General features: G+C 44.0%; 1 protein-coding gene across 1 annotated transcript in view; it reads right to left on the bottom strand.

Annotated features, from left to right (window-relative positions):
- Nucleotides 1-24619, bottom strand: part of macf1a (microtubule actin crosslinking factor 1a) — a 243493-nt gene that overhangs the window by 41393 nt on the left and 177481 nt on the right.

Genomic DNA, 24619 nt, shown 5'->3' on the forward strand with positions numbered 1-24619 from the left:
CATTTCTGAGGTTCAATAGTCACCTGAGTTTACAGATGGTCAGGCCGCCCCCTTTTTTATAATTGAAAAGCAGTGTAGGCGGAAGTCAGAATGACATGTTGCAGTAGCTTGCTTGTATTTCTACCTCATTCATATTTGAACAGGGATTCAAGTGAAACTACTGAAACTACAACTGACAAACTTTGACTTTGCACCAAAACATTTTTTTAACATTGCTTCTCAACTTTGAACGACAGTATCGCCTCCTTTTCGCTCCCCTCCCCTTTCAACTTTGTTTAGTACATGTTGCCTGCAAGACAGATGTTACGCAACTGAAGAGTAAGACAACAGGCTAAATGTTTTAATACATTCCATTTAGTGGACATTTTTTGCTAACATGAGACTTTTTTTGTATAATTGAGGATCACATGGTTGTTTGTTTGATCTACAAATCAGGTTCAAACCCCACTGCAGTCAGCATGTCGTTGTGTCCCTGGGCAAGACACTTAACCCCAAATTGCTCCTGTGGGGATTTCCCACAGTATTGAGGATGTAAGTCACTTTGTATAAAAGCGTCTAACAAGCAACATGTAATGTAATGTAATGTAATGTACTACAAAGTAGTTCAAACCGCTTCAGTTCAAAAAGTAGCTTTACTTAGCCAAATGACATTAGATTTCTCTTGACGATAGCTTTGCTGTAGCTCAACCTTTTCCAGTGTGAAGTCATTGGTCGTCTGCAAAGCTAGGAATTTAATTTAAATTATCTTATTTATTGTGTATTGATTTTTTTAACCAGGTGATAAAGTTTGAGTAACATTTGTCTTATTAACATAATGCATTTTTAAAAATAATTTTTATCAATATTTTTTTAAAGCATGTTCTCTTTTTAGAGTACTACAATGACTAGGATGTATTAACACACGTTAGAGGGGGTTTGTGCTTCCATTTCTCTCCATTCTTCCCCCTCTCCTTCTCTTGTTCTCTTTGTGTTGTTCTCTTTCTGTCTCTATTTCAGCCGCCCTCTCTGCTCTTTCTCTCCCTCGCCAGCTCACAGCGGTTGACTCCAGTAAACCAGAGATCTGGAAAATGTCCCAAATACTTGTCATTCCTCCGCACTTCAGCCAGCAGCAACACACTCTGAACTGAAACATCACCAGCACACTTGTCATGCTCCTGCCTACACCTCCTCCTCTTCCTCTCATCACTCATCTCGTTACCTCCTCTTTTCTCTTCTCCTACCCAACTACAGCTTCATCTCTCCCCTCATCATTCTCAGGCTCTCCATCTGGACCGCGCCACATCGCTAACATCTGCCGCATTGTGACAGGCGATGAAAACACTGGGATGAAAGCATATTTGACTAAAGCTGGGGGGGGGGGGGGGTTACTGACTAAATGCTGTTTGCATTGATATGTCTCATCAAATAGACTTCAACTCAAGAGTGTGTTCAAATGGTACAAATGTTTGAATTGTGTCTGGTTCTCAGAGAGTTGTCAGTGGATAAAAGTTAACACTAATCAGTTTTTAACAGAATAGTGTTAACTTAGGTTAGGAGATTGACAAAAAGAGTTTTGACAAGAACATTTTGAAGGTGGAGCCTTAAAGGGGTCTTATTATGATTATGATCATTTTCAGGTTTCATATTTATATTGTTTGCCTCGACTGTGATTGGTTAGCCAGCCGGCTCTGTTGTGATTGGTCAACCACTAAGAGATGTACCGCTCCTTTGCCTATCACGTACAATGTATCAGAGCGCTAGCCAATAGAAGCACGAGTGTAACATAGAGATGTTACGAAAACTACCTAAAATCCGTAAGAAGAGAACAAAAAAAACTCACAAACAAATGCAGAAATCGTTGAATATCCAAATCTTTCGGACTTTTCTAGATTATTTGTTTTTTAGGTTTGACACCATCACTTGCAGTTCTCTCATTGCTAGGGGATTTCTCCTCACTGGGCAATGTACATTACTGTACATGAACATGTGTATGGATCCTTAGTTTCAGAACAGAAAACATGTTGCTCCTAAGATATAAAGCAGATATTCAAAGATGACTCAAACACACCATCCATTGCTGCAAAGAAAAACTAAAAAGCCACACAGAGAGAAGACCTCTGCCTAGGCACTTCAATTAAGTGAAAAGTAATGTTGAATAATGTGGACCCGCTTCTACATTTGTGGCTTCTTTCTTGGCCAATGCGCAACATCCTTCCACAAGCTTCCTGATAAAGGGCCAGTCAATTATCTGAAATCTTGCAGACCAAACAGCCTAAATCAAAAACATAACCTCCTTGGTCGGAAGTAATAAATAATAAAATCCCGAAAGAAATTGAGAGCATGCCGGATGTTGCCCAGAGTTTTCCAACTTGTTATCAAAGCTTTAAAGTAGTCCTCTGAACATCGTCCTCTCCTTTCATCTTCATACCGGATTTCCATAAGAACGTGATCACGAAAAGAGCTGGTGGTCATATCAAAAACCTGTGCCTATGAAAGCTACACTCACAACTCATTTGGACCGAGAAACAAAAACACAGAAAATGTGATGTGCTATTAAAACTGATTGTGAATCATTAGACGAGTGCCAAAGGGATAGAAATAAGAAAGCAGAGAGGGAAAATGACTCTGTACCATGAAAGCAACATGGCAGCCAATAACAGCACTGCTATCGCTGTCCCCTCAGACCCCCCCTCCCTCTTTCATTCCTGCCCCAGCCTTGTCTCTCTTCCTGTCTTTCCACCCATCATCCTTCCTCACACTCCCGCCTTTCTCTTTGAATGGAACAAGGAAGAGGGAGGAAGGAAAGCAATAGAAATCTGCTTACAGATGACGGATCTAGCTAGAAAGACTTTGCTTTAAGCCTCGGATTGACTTACCCCAAACACGGGGATGCAGGGGTTAATGGGTTAATACATCCCACATGAAAACCAGTCCTCATTTGAACATCAACATTCAAATCGCATGCAAATGTGGCCAGCATTCAAAGCGTGTTGGCTCAACCCTTATGAGTCTGTTCTTCTTCCTCTTCAATGTCTCACATATTTTTATTTTTTAAAAAGACTATTTTTTGAACACTCGTCCGTTTTTCTTCACATATTTTTTTGGGGGGTTTTATGTTGTTTATCAACTCCCCGTGAGACAGACATACAACGTGTTATATGTGCATTGTGGAGCTTTGTGAGAGACAAAAATAAGTACAATCCTGAAAAGGCTTCCAATATTTGATCTCTTTTTTACATTTTAAGCTTTCAGTTCCAGAGGGAGATGAATGTGTTCCTGCACTTGCTTTCATGCTGTCCTATGTTCCTGAACACCCCCCCCCCCCCCCTTCTTCTCTCACAGGTCTCCCCCCGAGGCGGTTGTTCAGAACCAGAATTATCACATCAATCAAAACATAAATGTACGAGCCGCAGACCTGAAGCCACCTGGTTCTCTCCATCCCCGTTTGTCTCTCACTCTGCTTCAACATTTGTATATCAATGCCTCTATTTATTCTTGTGTTTTCTTTGGGGTGATTTGGTTCTGATGATACACATGTGCATGGTTACAGTTGTGTGCAATAATCATAATCACTCTACAAATGATTTATAATTTGTTAACGTTGCTTGCTCTTACGAAACCTTTTAGATATTTCCTTACATTTTAAAATATTGCTAATTATTTATTTGACCATGGAGTACTTTTTAGTTTTTGTTTATATTTTTGAATAAAGTATGCTTCCCTTTGAATATATTAGTATGCTGTTTTTCTTTTGCCTTTTATTCTGCACTGTACCTTTGCTGCTGTGGTGGCGTGCATTTGACTTCTGATTTTGATTCTGAATTTCACACAGTTACAGTAGGTGTTTTTTTTACTGCCTCAGAGAGTTTTTCAAACTCATTTCAAAATCCAAAAAGACAAATAAAATGATTCAGTTTGTAAATAAACAGACATAATCCTGTAAAACACAGGTTATAGAACTCCTGAATAAATATGCGTCTAAGTCCGAATCATTTGAACTGCATTAAATCTTCTTCAGGACATTCAGCTCGAAAAAATCTATTTTGTACTGTATCATTTTGTGGTTTTATGGCATAACAAAGTCATAGTTATTTGCAAAATGTATTGAAACATTTGTGGATTTTAATAAGGATTATTTCAGAAAATTAAAAGATTTATGTGTACCCTTTAAATTGTGTAATAAAGCTATGATTGAGACATGCCACCACTCCTGCCGTTCCTCTAAATCTGCGTATTACCGGTCAGTCAGTCCGTACCTCGCCCCACTTCAAACAGCATGGAGGGCTGCTCCATCTGTCTGTCTGTCTGTTTGTGGGGCTCACTGTGCCTTCAAATGAGCTCCATATTAATCCAAAGACCTTCTGCTTGTGTGCGCCTGCCAGCATAGCTCTCTTATCGCTGTACCAAAGCCTCATGCAGCGCTGAAAGGTGCTCCCCGTGCAAACAATAGCTTCCTCCTCCCAACCTCCCTGTCCGCGTCACAACTCTTTTTGTGTCTGCTTCTTTGTCTTCCCTAAATCACTGTGTCTAAACTGTCCTCCTCATGTCTTCACACTTCTATCAGCAACTTAGCATGAACATTGACAGCTTTTGGCTAATACTTTGATTTCATTTGTGGCAGAATATTTGATTAGGGATAGAATAAGAAAGGGAAATAAGAAAGAGAGGCAGGCAGACAGGGATATTAAGAAAAGGGAGTTAGGTTGGTGTAAACAGAAAATAAAAGGTAAAAACAAGAGCATCACCAGGCCACTGAGTTCCACTGTTAGCCCTGGCACACCCTTATCACATATCTAAGTTTATATTCCCCGGACAACTTCACACAATGTTTGTGTATCCATGCTGGCAGAGGCAGCTCCCCTCAAAGAGAGACACGGTATTTACCTCTCACCTCCTTATCTAAGCAACAACACCATCCGAGCAGGGAGGAGGAAAGGGGGAGGAGCGGAAGGGAAGGAGAGTCAGTTGAGGCAAGGCAGCATGGCTGGAAAATGGGGATTTTGACACACAGCAAATGTGTCAAAATAAGAATTCACAGATTGTCCTCCAACATTCATTAAACAAATAAAGGACCCAGTGTTTCTGTGGTAGCAAGTTATTACTGAAATGCAAAAGAAGTATTAGTAAGGCTTTAAATAACTTCCTTGAATGATGAATTATTGAATGCTAGTTTTCTACTTACGAACTCAATTGGAGCCAAAAGACATGTTTAGAAAGTTTACTTTTTAGGGTCTGATTTAGACATATTTTATTAAGAAATAGTTGGCGTTGAAAGATGCTGCAAATCAAACCAAATGTTACCCAAAAATGTAGTATATTCTGTGCACATGATGCATGCAGGCTACTAAAAAGGCTTTTCCCCGAAAGGATTAGGTGAAGTTGTTATGCATCATTCTAGCTCTCCTGTGTTTGATCTGAGTGAACAGGACATGATTACATTACACTGAAGCCAGAGAGGCAGTGACTGCAGACAGAACAAGATGTAACAGATGTGAACTGATAAAACATACAGACACAAAACGGAAACAAACAAACAGACAGACCTCCATTCTAACAGACAGATATAAGGCAAATGTACTCGTGAACAGACGCAGGGCAGAGAGATTGATTTGTGAGGGACCGTCAGAGCAACTATAGAACTATAATGTAATAAAAGAGGACCAGGACCAAGAGATGCTACGTCAGCATGGGATCAGGCAGAGCAGTGGCCGCCCAAATCACACACTGCTCAGTCATGATGTACCCAGGAGAAATAACTGAAAAAGACATTTCTCTGCCTGACTTTAAATGTCTAAAAAGTTTGGTATTTGGAAACATTGGTTCCATTTTGGTAGGGTTTAGCAAACAATTAAATTCTTTTGACGTCTATTCATTGTTTTTAAAGTCATTATCTTTGCACAGTTGCAAATAAAGTGTAGTGTTGACTAATGTTATTAGTATCATAGTGTTTGTATAGATTACAAAAGATAGATGCAAATTGACTTTTTAGCCATAACCTCATACTAAAGTTTGTAGTTTAAAAGTAGCCATCATCTAAACAAGTATTTATGATGGGGTTGCTCCAATAAGCATAGCGCAAGGCAAATCTGGGTCCAGATCAGAGAAGTCTGGGCCAAACACTGAGTCAGAGCAGAGCTGTCAAACACACTGTCACATAGAGCTCCTATCTGTATAAACACACACCTTTAAATGCAGCCCACACAGTCAAACACAGAGGTGGAAGGGAGAGGAATGACACTTCACAAACAAAACAAGTCGACGGCTGAATGCAGATGAGCGGTAAGATTTTACTGCATCACACATAGGGTTGGGTATCGTTTGGATTTGAACGATTCCGGTTATGCTTTTCGATTCCGGTTCTTTTCGGTTCTCGATTCTGGTTCTTTGAGAGGGTAAAGATAAGTCCCATGACAAACTGTGAGAAAAATATATTTATGAAAACATTAAGTCAAACATGTATTCCTATTTACAAATCACTTCATACTGTTTAATTTTGTTATGGTTATTGAATACAATTATATACAAATAATTGTTTAGTTAGTTCTAAGTGGTGCAGTTTGAGAATGTACAATTGGCCCAGTCTCCTCTGATGTTACACTGCAACCTGCCTGTGAGACAGAGTCCAACCACACACTCTGTCTGTCCAACACATGTCCTGCAATACACATGCTGCAGCTGCCCAGCTACTCACTGTTTGTAAAAGTAAATAAATAGTATTTGCATTTCAATAATGTACTTTCTATACCCTGCTTCATAAACACTACTGACATCCCTGTGCTCCTCCGAGTCTGGGGGTCGGGGGATGTGAGGACAGCGCGAGGACACAGACAGGGAGGCTGCTTTACTTCATAAAGGAAATGGCGTCAATATTAACAACGTAGGAGCTAAAACGCTTAATAACCTTCATTACGTGTTAGAGAAAGAACATAAGAAAGGTTGACAAAGATGAGGCTGTTAAACGGGCAGTGTAGAAAGAGAGAGAGAGAGAGAGAGAGAGAGAGAGAGAGAGAGAGAGAGAGAGAGAGAGAGAGAGAGAGAGAGAGAGAGAGAGAGAGAGAGAGAGAGAGAGAGAGACACGCCGTGCAGCGATCAGCTGATACGCAGCATAGAGAGAGAGAGAGCTGCGGTACGTGGGGCTCGGCCTCCGCCTCCTGTCCTCATAACTCTTATTAATCCCGGTACCGGACAAGTTATTTGTTCTTACTCGGAACCGAGTTTTGCTTCCCAACCCTGCCACTGTGCTACACGTCCTGCCCCGCCCCCGTCTAACAGTACAGAAAGCAACGAGATGCATTTCCTTAGGAATCGACAAGCAAAACCACAACAATGGCGGACACGGACAATTTGCGAATGAGTTCTGCCTTTTGTAAGCTGAATTTATCAATAAGTTGTCAATAAATGAGGGCGAAAAACGTCACTTGTCCATCGGACAAGTCAATTGAAAGATCTACTTGTCCGATATTGTAAATAATTGCTTTTTCGCACACTGATGCGGAGACACTAGTCCGACACACAGTCTCACTGACAGCCCTCTTTGTCTGTTCCACGCCAGAATCCTGCAGCATTTATAGAGTATCCATTTCAGAGCCATGTCTGTAACACTGTGTAAACTGTAACACTGATTACACTCTCAGAAATCTACGTAAACAGTGAAAGTCCAGAAGTCTCCCAAGACAGTGACCTTTCACACAAATGATTTAAACAACATGAAAAGCCTTGGCCTGTGTTACTTAATGCACATGCTCAGCTGGGATACGCCCAGCAGCCATGACTTTGTATGGACACATGCTCCATCTCTATATACAGACAGTGTACTGTAAACACAACAATAGCACGCCCTTGAGATAAATGTTGTAAACTCTGTGCTTGAGATCAGCATTATAAGTGGCCTGCAGGCACTCACTGCTCTTTTAGCTTCACAAAAATAAACATGTGATTAATCTCAGATATGTGCATGCACTGTAGATTAGCCCTGACCCCCACCCAAATACACAGAGCGGCCCTGAAGGTAGTTTCCCATTAGAAGCAAAACCCCCATCTGAGCATCATATTGCAATCATTTAAAGCTCCACTTCTGAAACACAACTAGCTAATTATGGCGTCTGCATAACTTCAACCCCCTCCCACATACATTTCCATGCTATGTCTACATCTGTTGCACTCAACGCTCGGATACCTGACCCAATTCTTTTTCCATGCTATGGCTCTGTGTGTCCACATCTAACGCATTCATTGCTAAAAATAAGATTGTTTTACTCCTCTTGTTAGGCTGAATAGACCAATGCACCAGGGTTTCTGTGGTTAGAAGTATTCCTCTTCTCCACTTGCACTGTTTTAATGGACACTGCAATGTTGGTGTTAGAAATGTTTCAAATCACTCTGGAATTGTGCTTCTACTAAAGGCTGAATACATCATTGCTAAGTAAACCACCTCCCAGATGTAATGTCTTTTCCCATGTTATGATATGACTTCACAATATGTAAATCACGGTTTACTTCAATTCACTTAATTGTGTCAACCGAACCTATATGAAGCACAGTATAAAGGAAAATAGATGATCTTGAATATTAGACAAAGAAATGAGAGCATACCTCTGCTTCTATGTCAGTGTCGGAACTTGGTAATAGAGTTGTCGATTCATTCTCTGCTTTAGAGCTCCTTTCTGACTCTAAGAAAGGGTCTGCTTGACAAGGTGATGACCCTGCCTGGGTCTCGTCCTCCTGAGGGCTGCAGACCTCTGTCTGGCTTGTCTCTTGCTGTGTAAATAGGCTCTGAAGCAGGCCTGGCTCAAGCTGGTCCCAGATCTGGTCCGTGGACATGAGTGCAGGAAAGTCCAAAGCTGACCCGTCTGACTCCCAGTCACTGTCCCCGGTCATAGAGCCGAGGACAAACTCCACTCCATCCATCCCAGACGTGGTCCCTTCAGAGTACGAATCCAAGTCCAAGTCCATGTCCTGAGTATCTTCACAGGCTGAGCAGGCATCTGAGGGGCCAGGCTGGGGCCGTTCAGGTGCTGCCATGTAAACAAAGCTGTCAGGGGAAAGCAAGGCTCCCTCCTCCTCTGGGTCAGGGCAGCAGGGAGGTTTGGGGACAGGACTGGGGGGAATGGAGTCCTGGAGTGGAGATGGGGGACATTCATTGAGGAACTGGGGAGGCGCAGATACAGCCAGGTAAACAAAACTATCTGATATCACAAAGGCCTCTGAGTCTTTAGTGTCCAACCCAGCACCATTAGAACTTGATCTCCAGGGGGACTGAGGTGAAGAGGAACCGGGTGCAGAGTCTGTATAGTGAAGGAGAGGAGTAGACTCTGATTTTGGGGTGCTAGCTGTGACTTCTTTTGAAGTTTCCAGATCTGAGCGTTCAAACGTGTCAAGTCCTGAGACTACTTCTGTAAGGACAACAGCAGCCTCTGTTGCAAAGCATGTCCCTTCTGTTATTTCCACAGCAGGGTGGCTGATCTCTGAGGGGATTGGATCTTCTTGACAGGAAGTTTGAACGTCAACATCCTGTGTACATTCATTGTCGATTTCTGTTTCAACTGTGTGAAGAGGCTCAGGGGATTGATCCATGAGAACTCCCTCGCTACCATCCAAACTTGGCTCAGATTGGTCATACACATCCCACTCTGTTCCTAACTCCTCTTCCTCTTTCAATTCCTCCTCCTCCTCCTCCACTTGCCTTGCCTCGTCACAGTAAGGGTTCAGAGGGCTACAAGATGGAGAGGAGGCTCTCTCCACACAATCCTTGTCATCGCGATCTGATGACGCCCCGCTATCTGGGTCCGTCTCAGTCCATGCAGGCCTACCCTGTTCACAGTCGGTCTGAGTAAAGTCACTAATTCCAGTTCTGTCTGGTTGGGACATGTGGACCCCGCTGGAGTCTGACTCCAGTGGCTGACAAAGAGCTGAGTCTGTGTGGTAACTCATCTCTTCTGCCTCAAAGTCAGCGTGATCCTCATTATAGTCAACATCACACTCTTCATCGATGAAACTATGTTCCCTTTCACAGTCTTGTGCTCGCACTAAGTCAAAGTTTGTCACCTGTTCTATTGGCTCAGGTTGATTCAAATCGGAGACCTTTGTAATATTCTGTAAGCCTAGCTCACCACTATCAGGCTCTAACGACTTAACTTCATCTAGAGGAAGAGTCCCTTCATAATATGCACCGGCAGTGTTTGCTTCTTCCTCTAAAAAGTGAAATGTGTAGGGATCAAGAGGCTCAGGGTCTACACTCATCTCAACTCCCTCCTCCCCTTCATCTAGACATTGCCTCTCTAGCTCTAGGAAGAGGTCATCTGACTCGGCCCCTGAGCTGGGGCAGGGTGAGGGGGCTCCGGGGCCTCCAAACCCTGTGGGGGGAGTTAATACAGGCCAATGTCCAGAAGAGCCAGTTACATCCCATCCCTCTGTCTCCAGTGTTCCCGTCACCCAAGACGGGTCAGTGATCTCCCTGTTCTCTAACTGAAGAACTGCCTCCCACTCTCTTTCCTCTCTCTGAGCTCTCTCCTCTTCCTCCGTATCCCTTTCTCTATTCCACGCCTCCTCTTCCTCAAATATTGTGCTGCACTCTTCATGCTCCTCGTCTTCAAGCTCCTCAAGAATCCTACGCTCGTCCTCCTCAAACTTGAGCTCAGAGGCTGTGCGTTCAAGCTCACTGCCCTCAGCGCCCCAGCCGAGAAGACCCTCCTCACCTCCCTCGTGACTTATACAGGGGGAGAGAGGCAGACCTCCATATACTAAGCCCTCCTCCTCCATCAGGAAGGGCGATGGAGGGTCTAGTAGATAAAGTGACTCGTCATCTGTGTTGATATCATCGCCCAACAGTGGAGGCAAAGGGGGGAGTACGGGGAAGTTGTGTCTTAGGCCAACCGGAGTTCTTTTCCCTGATGTTAAACTGCGGGGCCAGGTACGGGCCTTAGTAGGAGGGCAGAAGACTGGTTTTGGTGGGATCAGAGGGGCATTGTCTCCCTGGTCCTGGTCCAGAAGAGGAGAGTCCCTTTCTGAATCGGAGTTCTTCACTGCCTCAAAAGGCTCCTCTGGGATCTGCCTGAATCCAGCTTTAGAAGAGCTACTAGTCCTTTTGTATTCCTCCCTTTTTCTCTCGACCTGTTTCGGGACACTGGGGCTGTGCTGTGGCGTATTTCCAGAAACCTGGGGTGCCTGATTCTGGCTCACGGCAGGTAATTGTTCTTTGGAAGGCGACGGCACCCTGTGAGTGTGTTTGTGTTGCTTCAGCAGCAAAGGATGAACCTGCTTTAGCCTGCTGAGAGGATGCTGTACGAGAGGAGGCACGGGGCTTACTGTGGGTGTGAAAGAAGGCGAGGAGGAGACAGGAGGAGTGTGTGGAGCAGATGACAGAGGGGAGGGTGTGTAAGGAGGTAAGGAAGGAGTTAAGGAGGTGGGTGTAGATGGAAGGAGAGGAGTCCCTGCCACAGAAAAGCGCTTTTCTGCCCCCTCAACAGACGAGAACTCCAATCTCTCAGCAAACTCTGGATAACTTGCCGGCATGAAGGCTTTCCACGAGCGGCGGTTCAGATTGTCCCTTTTATCCCCACCTTGATGACGCCTCTTGGCCACGGCAGGAACCCCGCCAGAGCCACATGAGGACGGGGCAATGGGCAAACCTGAACCTACAATGCCAACTGGTGGTGACATTATTTGAGGATCACCAGTTAGCTTTAAGGCATCAAAGATAACTCTCTCATCAAGTCTCTTCACTCCACTAGCATGATCTGCATTCCTAGAAACAAAAACATTACCCATATCAGCTCCGATGGTGCCATTACTAGATATTGTGCTTCCTTCTCCTCTCCCCTCCCCACCAGAGCCTAGAGTACTCCTGGAAGGTTGACACAGTTTGGTCCCTTGGTCAATCTGTTCATTGATGCGCATTGTATCATAAATGGAGCGCTGTGGGACGTAGCAGTCCTCTATGTATGCCTCATCCTCATCGCCTTTTCCCAGGCAGCGAGGGTTCTGCCTCAGGCAGTCCGGACGGCTCAGAGGTTTCCCCATTCTGTCCCTTTCCCTCCTGCTGGGCTACTACAAAAACCCTATAGTTTAAGGTGCAGGTCGCACTGCACAGGCGGAGATTAAATTAAACAATCTTCACAAAAAAGGGATAAAAAAAAAAGTAAATCCTTCAATAGTCCTTAGTCCAATAATCCACAAAGTCACACAGTCCATTTGGCTGCATTTAACAAATCCTTCAGGTTTCACATTCGGGTTATTATTCCAAATGTTATCATCCACAGTCAAATTCCACCGGTGTGTGTTCTCTCCTATGTCACTTCAACAGTTGTGCATTTCCTTGGTCTTTCAAAGATGATGTGTGGCATCAGCGAGGGAGTGGGAGAGACAGCCCTCCCCCTCGGCACCATATTAATCACCAGCTCTGTTTATCTGAAAGGCTGTTAGGAATGAGGGAGAGGTGTAAGGATGAAGGGAAAGAGACAGTCATCTTCTTCCTCTCTGTGTAGTACAAAGTCCAAGGTGGGGTAACGACCATGCAGATAACACCCCTTGAGCACAGGTCTCTGCTCCATATTCATGTGGAGCAACTCATTCCATGACCCCCTTTTTACTCGCACTAAGCTTCTGCCTCCTTCCTCTCCTCTCTGTGGCACAACAGGAAAAGGCAGAGGGGGCTTGGACAACTTCAACAGTCTCAGTGAGAGGCAGGCAGGGAAGTGTAAGTCTCCTTTTAAGGTGAGAAAGCCCACTCTCAGTTATATAAAAGAAAAGCTGCGTGGGGTGCAATGAACAGGAAAGTACAATACTCCATGGATTTCCTTCCTTCCTTATTCCATGGGAATATGGAATCCAGCTAATCAAAATGAAAAAATACAGAAATTGTCACTGCTTTAAAGCTTGAGAAAACCCAACTGGAGTATAATATGAGAATAGAAATCCCTTTACCAAGTCACTGCCACTTAGTGGTTCCGGTGAGTGTTCAAGCAGTCCACAGCTTTTCTTTTTCTATATCCATCACAAAGAGCCGGTACTTGTGCCTGCAGGGCAAAACCCTAATATCTCATCACCATCATAACAGTCATCATCAGAGAAAGAAAATCCACTCCATACTCCTCGTAACAGAGTGGCATATGAGCAAAATGTTGAATCCAGAACAAAGAGAGTAAGCAGTCCGCTTTAGCGTAGAGAAATCCCTGCCAGTGTTTCAATTATTTTCTTTTATCTTGCTTTCTTCCTCGGATCATCCACAGCTCCAGGGGAGAGGTACAGTAGATGGAAAGCAGGCAGCAGCTTGGAGGGGGTGAGGCTGGAGTGAATGAGGGCATCTGGGGGTAGATAAGAGAAGGGGGGGGGGGGGGCTGAGGGTTGGATTCTGGGCCAGCCAGGCAGGCAGGCGTGCAGGGTAGAGCAGTGAGTCGTGGGACTGTGTCCAGAGGGCAAAGACCCAGACAGCCCTCCCAGCTCCAGTCCAAGCTTTCAGTCAGCGTCTTCCCCCTCGTCCCGGCAGACAATCCCAGGGCACGCTCCCTTCCCTTTCTCTGCCGTCTTCCTTCTCCCGACTCCGTGGTGAGAATGAAACAAAGTGCCACGCATTCCCAGTTCCTCTTTTTCTTTCCTCCTCGCTCCCAAGCCTCTGTTCTCAGGCCACTACACAGCTGAAATGGTTTGCAGCTGCTAAAGAAATCTCCCTCTTCTCCTCTCACTCTCGCTCTCTGGCTGCTCCCCCCTCGTCTACTCTCTCTCTTACTCACTCACATGTCCCTACTCTCTGCCTCTTCCTACCTCCCTCCCTGCTCTCTCTCTCTCTGCTGTTTGTGTTTGAATTCAGCTCCGTTTGTTCTGTTTCCTGCACTGCTATTAAAACAGGAAGTGCTCCAATCATGCCGGTTTCCTCTCTCCCCCAACGAAAAAAAAAGAGAAAAACACACACAGAGAGAAAGAGAGAGAGAGAGAGAGAGAGGCGGAGGGGAGTTAAGTAGTGATAGGGAGGCAGGCAGAGTGCTAAGAGGGGGCGTGGAGCCAGGAAGAAAGAGAGTTGTGCAGAGGACGATTTGTACTTGTTTTCAAAGAAATATAAGCTGAATGGGATGCAGCCGATTATCTCACGCTGAGCAACTAAAAAAGCAAATATAGTAGATACAAATAAATAACTGTTTTGAGTCCTATTCTGTAACCCCGATGAGGGTTTCCTCCAGGCAGCATATGATACACTGGTCTCCTGGATAGATTTAGGGAGGGGGGCTTGGGTTGTGAGATTGCTACATTCATCGCAGGTTTGTAATCCACTCTTAATTCTCCGGGGTGCAAATGCCTTCCCCCTTTGGAGCACATCACACTGTCCTCTGAGAGCGAAATGATACAGAGTCAAAGAAAAAGAAAGAATGGAGGTATGGAGAGAGGGGGCGGGACTGCTAGCCGACAGGAGAGAGAGAGGCTTATCAGTAATGAGTCTTTTTTCCCCCTCGGCAATTGTCCAGGCTGCAGGCAGACAAGGAAGTGAGTCCAGCCTGCTTTTATTCACTCCATTGTTTCCTCTTTTGTCAAAGTTGAGCCACAGACCCTCGAAGTGGAGTCGGTAGCAAAAATAAGCTGCGGCTGTGAAAAATAAATATGGAAAAGATGTACACACACATACACATACACACACACACATACACACACACACACACACACACACACACACACACACATACACACACACACACAAAGGTCTGTGATATTCACAGACTCCACTTGTGCATTCCCGTCTGCGCCTTCACTGAAACCCAATCCAGCTGGGGAGTGTGTGTGAGTGTGTGTGTCTCAGAGGGACAGACCGAGGGGCCAGGAGGAAAAGGGGCCGTGCACAAAAAATAAGTAGAGGAGGGGAAGGGGGGGAGGGGGGGGTGCTGTCTGCTTCTTCAGGGTGCCACACAAAACCTCTGAACACAGTCAGAAGGGGGATACCAGCAGAAATGGCAACCAACAGCCACAAAGTAGAGGCTCCAATCACGTAGTTTTTCTCTTGTTATCCAAAGTTACAAACTTCTCAGAGCCAGATGTAGTGTTCCTCCTCCTCCTCCTCCTCCTCCTCCTCCTCCTCCTCCTCCTCCTTCTTCTTTTCTGAACTCTTTTTCAGTGTTTGTTTAAAGCAGTTTGGCAGAGCTCAGCTCAGCTCAGCTCAGCTCAGCCGTTGCACGCCTGCTTTCTTTCCTTCTAGATCATTCCTTTGCTTCAAAACTCATTTCCAACACTGCCTTTCTCAACTGTTGCACAGAGCAGCCCGTGGCCTGCATGTCAAATATGCTAAATACTCCACTCTTTCTTTTTTAACTGCCCTCCCCCCCTCCCCCCCTGTCAGTTGCGCTGCAGCTGTCATTGCCGCGTCCAAGGCAAACGTCTTCATAGAAACAAAAGGGGTTTGTCACCGGTTTTGCTGCACACACCCACGCACACATGCAGAGCTTGCAAACTCTCGCGGGACCCACAATCCCCCCCCCTCCACACAGACCACAACAAGATTAAAATTTCAAGCATTCTCTGATGGCCAGATCCCAGAAGAGAAGCAAGGACGAGTTGGAAGAGAAGAAGTATTCAGTTAACCAGGCATACAGCAGGAGTTGCTAAACAGATTAAAGTCATTCAATTAGCTCTCCCCCTTTCTTACTCGGCCCCATTGACCCGGCCAGAGTCTAAGCCTTCACCCATGACCCGTTTAAGATCTAACTTGATTAGTCAATTCCTCCGCAGATTTACCCTCGTTGGCTGTAATTTTCATTCATTCCTCAGTCGTCACGGCTGGTTTAAGAGTCACAAAACAGACGGAAAGAGGAGGAGGAGGGAAAGTGTTGAGAGAGGGCCAGAGGATTAAGCTTTTCTGTTTTTCCCTTGGGGGTCATACTGTGGTGTAAAACTCGCTAACTGCCATGCCGGTGTGTTGCACTCTGGATCACGGCGTCCACTAAATGACCCGTTCTTCACACGTAACGCTGTTGTGGTTGTGCCGTAAGTTAAAAGGCTCACACCCAGGCCTCAGTCTGTGTCAAGAGGCTGGAAACCACTTAGTGTGGCTAAGTGACATAAACACAAACACAGGTGGAGGGCAGAAAGGACCTGCTATTGACTTTTCTGGGTCATTTATTTGCTCACGAGAGAACACCTGTCGACGGGAACATTTACTTTCCCCCCGTCTCTCTCCAATCTATAATCCATTTCTTGAAAACAGTTATTTAATGCCATGATCTTCCTCAACGTCCTGTTTTTTTATTCTCTCTCCACATGTTCCACTCTTCCCCCCCCACATGGTAACCTGGCAGCATGTTAAATTAAGCTGCCATCTTGATTTTCCTCTGTGCGTTTACTCTCCTAAACCCACCCCCCCCCTCCTTTACAACTCTCAGGGGAAGTTTTATATTAACTTGCTGAGCATTTCACCTGCCTGTGTGTGTGTGTGTGTGTGTGTGTGTGTGTGTGTGTGTGTGTGTGTGTGTGTGTGTGTGTGTGTGTGTGTGTGTGTGTGTGTGTGTGTGTGTGTGTGTGTGCGTGTGTGTGTGAAAGCATTTATTGTTCAGGCAGAGAGACAGACACAAAGAGAACCTGGACCCCAATGTGCGCTTGCACACATCAAAAGTCATACAAAGGCACTGGTTCATGCTCTCACACACACACACACACACACACACACACACACACACCTCTAAGTAAATAAGGTATGCATCCCCACTGTGGTGCTCAATAACTTAAATAAACACGCCTGTCAGTCATCTACACACACAGAGACTCTGCAGATTTGGAGGCTGATTTGAGTGTGTGCGGGCGGGCAAGTACAGTTGTGTGCTTTTCAATTTAAAAGAAAATGTGTCTGCACATTCTTTTAGGCAAATAAAAACGTCCCACTTTCCCACTTTCAGCGTGTGTGTTTTCAATCAGCTGGCAGACTATGTTACCGATGGAAGTTTGTCCATGTGCGATTAATGCAGGAAGGACTTTCCACATTATAAACACTTCAGAGGTCAATTCTCTGCGGCGCTTCACACCATTTGGGGAGTTTTAGTGTGGTAAAAATAGGCTCAGTGTCGTCCTCTTTCTCCCACACAAACACTTGTATAGTTGCACAGAACAACACCTGTGAGGCTGCCTGCTGGGAGGTCAATGCTAGAGGTCATCCTTCTTTTCTTCTCCCTTAGACACACACGACCCCCTCATCCCTTTTTCTTCGAGGCTGCTCCACCTCCCACACACCCACCTGGTTCTCCTCAATAACAAGATTTTGCACCAACTCTGCAGAACAATGCAGCTTTTCTGTGTTTGCTCAGTAAATGGCACTTATTTATTTACATTCCTTGTAATGTTATATATATATGATGTCACTGTAAATCCGCAGGAGGATCAACTCTGTTATGGGCAATTATCACAATTAAAACTCGACAATATTTTAAGGAAAACCATTAATTATATGGCTTGTTTTTCCCACAACAGCCTTTTGGTTAGCATTCTACAAGTGAGGGATTATATTAAATATTTTCGGACTTTTTTTATATATGTCACTCAGGAGAGTATATTGGATTTCATTGAACTGAGAGAAGGAAAGAGGAAAAGATGGAGAGAGAAAGGGAGAGGCCGAGTCTGGGCATGCCTTCCTAATTCACAACAGCTGAAACAATGCAGGACCTGCGAGTGGAAAGACTAAGACGACACACACACACACACACACACACACACACACACACACACACCACACACACACACACACACACACACACACACACACACCACACACACACACACTTACACACACACCACACACACACACACACACACACACACACACACACACACACACACACACACACACACACACACACACACACACACACACACACACACACACACACACACACACACACACACACACACACACACCACACACACACACACTACACAACACACACACACACACATCACACAACACACACACACACACAACACACACACACACACACACACACACACACACAACACACAACACACACACACACACACACACACACACACACACACACACACACACACCAGTATGTCCCAACTAAAAATGTCCTCACAGACTGAGTTGTTTCTCAATGATTTCAAATGTTCAAGTCATAACAATCCCTCACTTTTTCTGATTGGTCTCTTATACACAAACAAATAGGAGGAGACGTGTGTGTGTGTGCGGGCAGGTTACAGGAAAGTTTCTCCGGTGTTATCATTTAATGAGATTAGAGAAATGATGTTAGTGTGATCCGATCAGCCCCTTGGAGAAACAAATCGAACACACACATATGGACAAACTCAGAGTGGCAGACACACTAACGGACATGACAAAGTATTCCAGGAAAACAGAGCCACAGTCCAGATGACGGGTGATTGGATAATCTGAGCAGTCATGGGAGGGTTACTGGGTTCTGACACACTGAACTCTGACTGCACATTTCAGTGTGAATTAGGCAAGCTCACATGGCTGCTTACTGCGGAAAACATGTCCATTTGTTACTCTTTGGCATGGTCTGAATTGGCAGGGTAGAAACTTGGACTTTACTTACTGCAAGTCTGCAACCATTTTTTTCAATTATTATTTTTGGCATTTTTGCCTTTATTTGACAGACTAGACAGAGAGTGAAAATGTGGAGAGTGAGGAAGGCATGTCACGCTAAACAAAAGTCCAGAGGCTGGAATTGAACCCCGGAATGTTGTGCGCTGTAACCACTGTTGTATAAAGTCGCTCCAGCCGTGTTTATTTTTCATCATTTGTTTCATATACTTTCAAGTAGTTGGGTTTATCATGTGGTTTTGAGGATTTATATAGATCTATGTATACAGTTTATTCAGAATGATACATGGAGTGCTTATTTTTGGGAAGCAGAAGGCTGTCATTTCACTGATCAAACCAAAACAGCTGAAATACTGATGGGCTTTCAACAACATAAAATGCGTACCAGATAATACTTTATTTTGTGTATTTGAACTTTTTATAGCTTAATATGCAGTTTTACACCGAGATTTAAGATTAGACTAATGATTAGGATATCCAGACCTGAACAGAAAGGTTGTTTTAAACATTACCTAGGGGTTCTCTAACATGTAATGCTTAACATTTCAGTGGTTTATTTTAACACAGGGTATATTTCCTTTTTTAATCTATTTTTGACTGTTAATGACTCAAATGTAAATGTGTAGGCAGTTCTAGGTGAACATTAGGAGATGTTCCAGCGTCACAGCGTGGATCCCAACACACCCAGTGAGCTGCTGGCCCAAAGTGGCTCCACGTCTACTCCCGTCATTAAACAGTTGCTGACACAGTCGGTGCGGGGAAGGGCAGTGAGTCACGAGTTTACAGATTCTACAAGGAGTGAAGAGACTACAGCGTGATGATGTGGAGAGCAGAGACTATCAGAGAGATAAAACCAAAGAGAGGAGGAGTTTGAAGGTGTGAAGGAGAAGGAGCTGGAGGGGGTGAGGACAGGGGAGGCGTGCAGCCATGATTTAGGGACAGGGGTTATAACAGACACGTGTGCACTAGGACACACAAAGACACACTCTGGCCTCCTGTTCTGCTGTCGCCGGGACTAACTAGCCCTTCACAGGAATGTCCATCTGCAGCTTTGGGCTTAGGGCCTCTGAAACGCCCCTCTGCTAAAACACCAGTGTGTGTGTGTTTGTTTTGCAATACTTGTGGGTACCAAGTATTGCGAAACAACTGGCGCTGTGAGGACTTTGTTGGTTGTTAGGATCTTCTCTGTGTGTGTGTGTGTGTGTGTGTGTGTGTGTGTGTGTGTATGTATGTGTGTGTGTGTGTATGTATGTGTGTGTCTTCTCATCCCACCCAGGGACCAGAGATGTCAGCTGCTTAGGAACGGAGCGAGCCAGGGGCATGCAGGGGGATGTTGATGCCGCACCCTAATGTGTGTGTATTTGTGTGTGAGGGTGGGGTGAAGAGACAGCTGAGATTCTAGATTGCACCCAGAAAAAGACTGGAATTAGAAGCATCCTCTGATACACACATACACACCTATCATCATCCCATAGAGAGACTCTAAATACAAACACAGATTCCACAGTAGCACATATGTGCACTGTATGCATTGTCATACTTGTGCTGTCTCCAAAACCACTCCCTTTACAGCAGATACTCCGTAGCATTCTATATTAGTGGCTAACGTATCATCTTCATCTGCAAAATGCGACACACTGCATTATGGGATTGTGTGTACATAAGATGGACTCAACCTCAATCAGTGCATTGTGGGTGTTTCGAGGGCAGTGCACAAGGTTCAGACTCTTTAGACACACGCTTAAAATAGCTGACATGAAATAAAGCACATTTCATAGTGAACAGGAAGTGATTTTTTTTCACACACAACTCAATACATCGCTCTACACAGTCCACATAATGGATGGCGTTCTACTTTATGATAACCGTGACACTAGGCATATTTTTACGATTAAGCCTATTTATTTTCTATTTTCGAGCGTTATTATATATGCTATTTAAAAAAAAAAAGTGGTATTTTGGTATGAATACTGAAGGCATAAAAACAAAAGATGACACTTTTTTGTATTAAAGGTCCCATGTCATGGCCATTTCTACTGATCATGATTCCATTGTTGAGGTCTACTAGAATAGATTTATATTGTGCAATGTTCCAAACTCACATTGGTTTCTCATACAGCGTCTCTGTATAGTATGTGTATTCACTCTCTGTCCTAAACGGCTTGTTGGAGCTCCTGCCCCCCCCCTCCCTGTGAGCCCAGTGTGCTGTGATTGGTCAGCTCGCCCACTCTGTTCTGATGAGTCTACCACCGTTACAGCGGAACATCAGTGATTACGTGTTACAATGGCGTTAGCAACCAGAACATGACACCAGTAAGGACAAACAGATGAGAATGCTGTGTGGGCTCTGGGTGCCGTGTTGGCGGGACGTTGCGCGGCTCGCTGCTGTGAGTGACAGTGTGAGCTGGGTTCATTTCCTGCTTGCTGCGTGGGGTCTGCGAGACAGCGAGACATCGCGAATGGACGCGGGAAGCGGGGGGTGCTGAGGGGGCTGCAGCACCCCCATCTGCGAGGCTCTACTAGCTACATAACACACAAGGGGACGGGTAATAACCGGAAAAGCATGACATGGGAGAAGAAATGTAATTAAAGAATAAGTATAGACCAATTATTTCAAGCCAGCTTTCAAATCTTGACACTAAAAACACATTTCTGTTGGTACTAAAAAAAGTATTGAGGTTTTTTTATTTTAGTTTTGTATTATAAGCTAGTGCTAATTTCTGTAAGGAATGCTAATAAAGACGAAGTAGACAGCGGAAGTCTGCTCGTTCACTCTCTCATTGAAACAGTATTTCTCTGTGAGATCACCGTTGGGAAGTTTAACAATAATCTGACGACATCACCTCCCACGACCCCTCTTCCCATAGCGACCCCCCCACCACACACACACACACCACACACACACACACACACACACACACACACACACACACACACACACACACACACACACACACACACACACACACACACACACACACACACACACACACACACACACACACACACCACACACACACACACACACACACACACACACACACACACACACACACACACACACACACACACACACACACACACACACACACACACACACACACACACACACACACACACACACACACACACACACACACACACACACACACACACACACACACACACACTCCCCTGAGCCCTCTCAGTATTTCTAAGCATCGGCATGACATCACCCCTTTGGATTGGGGTCTGGTGGGGGAGGGCAGAGGGGGGGCCTGCTCTGTTTGGGAGCCAGACAGACATGTTTAGGTTTGAAATGAGCCGAGCTGGATCAGTTACAGAGAGAAACAGAGGGGGGTAGAAAGTATAAGGAGAAAAGAAATAAAGAGGTATTTTCTGCGTCCATCCCTCACTCTGGGAAGCTAACAAACAGAACAGACACATTAGAGTCCAAGGAGGGTCAGAAAGAGGACACTGTGCTCTCTATCCCATAATTTCCTTATCTGTTTCCATGCATCTGTATGCCTGCCTCGTGATCCTGCTCTGCATGACCACAATATGTCCCCTGTATCATCCTTTCGTTGTCCTCCTATAAATACCCCGTTTTCCCCCAGATAGAGTGGCAGACCATTTCCCATGCTCTATATCCCCCTCAGACAGCAGCTATTAAACATTCTGCACCCAGTCTGCCACCGGTCTGTCTGCTGCTCTGTGAGCTCAAAGTTCACAGTTTTAACGAAGAATTCTTAATCAGAGAATCAAAATGATGAACACCTACATTTTATCTCATTATATTTGGTCTTAGTAATGCCTGGAAGTACTATAACTTTCTTTTTTTATATAAAACAGGCAAATACCTGCACAAATTAGAAGACATTTTAATTTTTTTTGCAAAAAAGTAGTCCTGCAACTCACAATTATCTTCATGAACAACTGACATGCTGTTTTAAAAAAATATATATGAATCGTTTATTGTTCTATTTTGGTCTTTAAAATGTCAGAAAACAGGGAGAAATATTCATCCCACTTTCTCAAAAGACAAGCGGAAGTCTGTAAATGTATTTTTTAAGTCAAAAACAAAAATATATTTACTTATATATATATATTATAAAACAGATAAAAGCAGGAAATCTTATAATTTTCCAGGATGAAAACAGCATTTTTCTGCTATTTTTGAATACAAAATGTGTTAAAAGCGATTTTTGTCATTCTACTCACTTAGTTAACTTAACTGTGTAGCTCTATGAAATATTATAAATTAAATAACTTGAAGCTGAATTCACAAATATAAAAGATTAAACATAATGTAATTTGACCACTTCTGAGCAAACATCAACTGTCTTTTTAAATCATGGTGTTGACTGAAATATTTCATAAAACAGATTGTCAGTGCACCTGTAAGCCTGCACGGCCAAATGATGACGAAAACAGCTTCATGCTCTTTGTCTGATCTGGCTCTCATTTGCAGCCTATTTAGCTCTTAATATCTATATCTCTCTCTCTCTCTCTCTCTCTCTCTCTGATAACACCTCTCTCTCTCTCCATTTCTTAACACCTCTTTATCTCCTCTGTCTGTTTGTTCTCTGCCACACATTTACTCAGCATGCAGCGAGGGCGGAGGAGGACGAGAGACCCAGAAACAGAGAGAAGGGATGAAGAAGAGGTAATTACTTAAAGGAAAGAGATGTTTTATTAAATACCCAAATTAAAAGAAGATAAAGGAGAGAGAGAGTAGGAATGTTAAAGCAGGAAGTGTGTATGAAAAGAATCATGAAAAAAAATAATCTTTGATCCGCCCACACGTTATTAACAGTGGAGTCGATAATTCTCAGAAGAACGAGCAGGAGTCCTACTACATTTTCCAAACGTATGAAAATGATTAATGCTCAAAACACTAGAATCATTAAGAAAACACACACACACAGCCCTCTGCTGGGATTTGGTGCATACTTCTCCTGAGCCCTCACACACTTAAATACTTTCTAAAGTGGACAGGATATGACATCATGGCGAGAAAATGTGCCGTTTAATGACAGAAGTGAGACTGAAAGAGCCGTGTGCAGCCATGAAGAGAGCAGCGGAGGAGTGATAAAATACCAGGCACATTCCTGAGGTCAGCCCCGATGCTAAGGAAACAATCAACTACTACTGAATGTATTTATGCCTGCTCTTTTTCTCTAAATACACACAGGTATTAAACAAATCAACATGAGTGAGTACCTTCACTTTCAGCATAGTAGATATTAATGTGTTTTTTTCTTATTTAAAGAGAGGATAACTCTATATCCTATATTAAAATGAATGATCCTCACATCTTAAAACCTTTTTCATTTTGTATCTACATTCTCTTGCTTAATATAAATGCAAAAATCTATTTTTGTCACATCTTTGAGTAATTTCATTTTGGCAATGCAAATAATTATACGTCATAAAAAATAATCACCAACTATTTTGATAATCAAGGAATCAAGTCATTGTTTAACTGTTTGCAGATTGATCAAAGAAACATAATGGTATTGTTTAGAGAACCACATGTTAATTGCTAGAAAGAAAAGAGACGTCTGATTTGCAAGGTTATTAAATTGTTACTGTACTTTACCATGATGACGCTAACAAGTTCAAAGCATAAGCAGGGCGGTGACTATACATCATAAAGAATGTATAAGAAAGAGAGAAAGCAAAAGCTGAGTGTTGGTGGATTGTGGGAAATGTAAAGAGAAGCATCATATGTGTCCTCTAGAGAAAGAGCCGCGTGATTCAGCAGCGTGCCAGGCCTTTCAGAGAGATGTGTGACTCAAATTCACCATCTAACTCCTGACAAACCACGGGAGTCCTTAACACACTTACACACACGCACACCAACACACCCCATTACCTCATGGTCTCCAGAGGTCTGAACAAGAGGAAAGGATGGGCACAGACCTCCTCAGAGGCTCCACAGAGATTAAATGTCCTTATTCATAACGCACACACAGAGCTGTGTCCTAAACCTGAGCTCATGTTCCGCCGAAGGTTTTCGGTTTATCCGTGCAAATGAGTTTCAGTGGTATGATGGGAAAGGAACAGACTGAACACAACTTTTTCTCCCAGAATTCAGTCAGAGTATCTCATGTT

Source organism: Trematomus bernacchii, unplaced genomic scaffold, assembly GCF_902827165.1.
Source record: "Trematomus bernacchii unplaced genomic scaffold, fTreBer1.1, whole genome shotgun sequence".
Classification (NCBI taxonomy): Eukaryota; Metazoa; Chordata; class Actinopteri; order Perciformes; family Nototheniidae; genus Trematomus; species Trematomus bernacchii.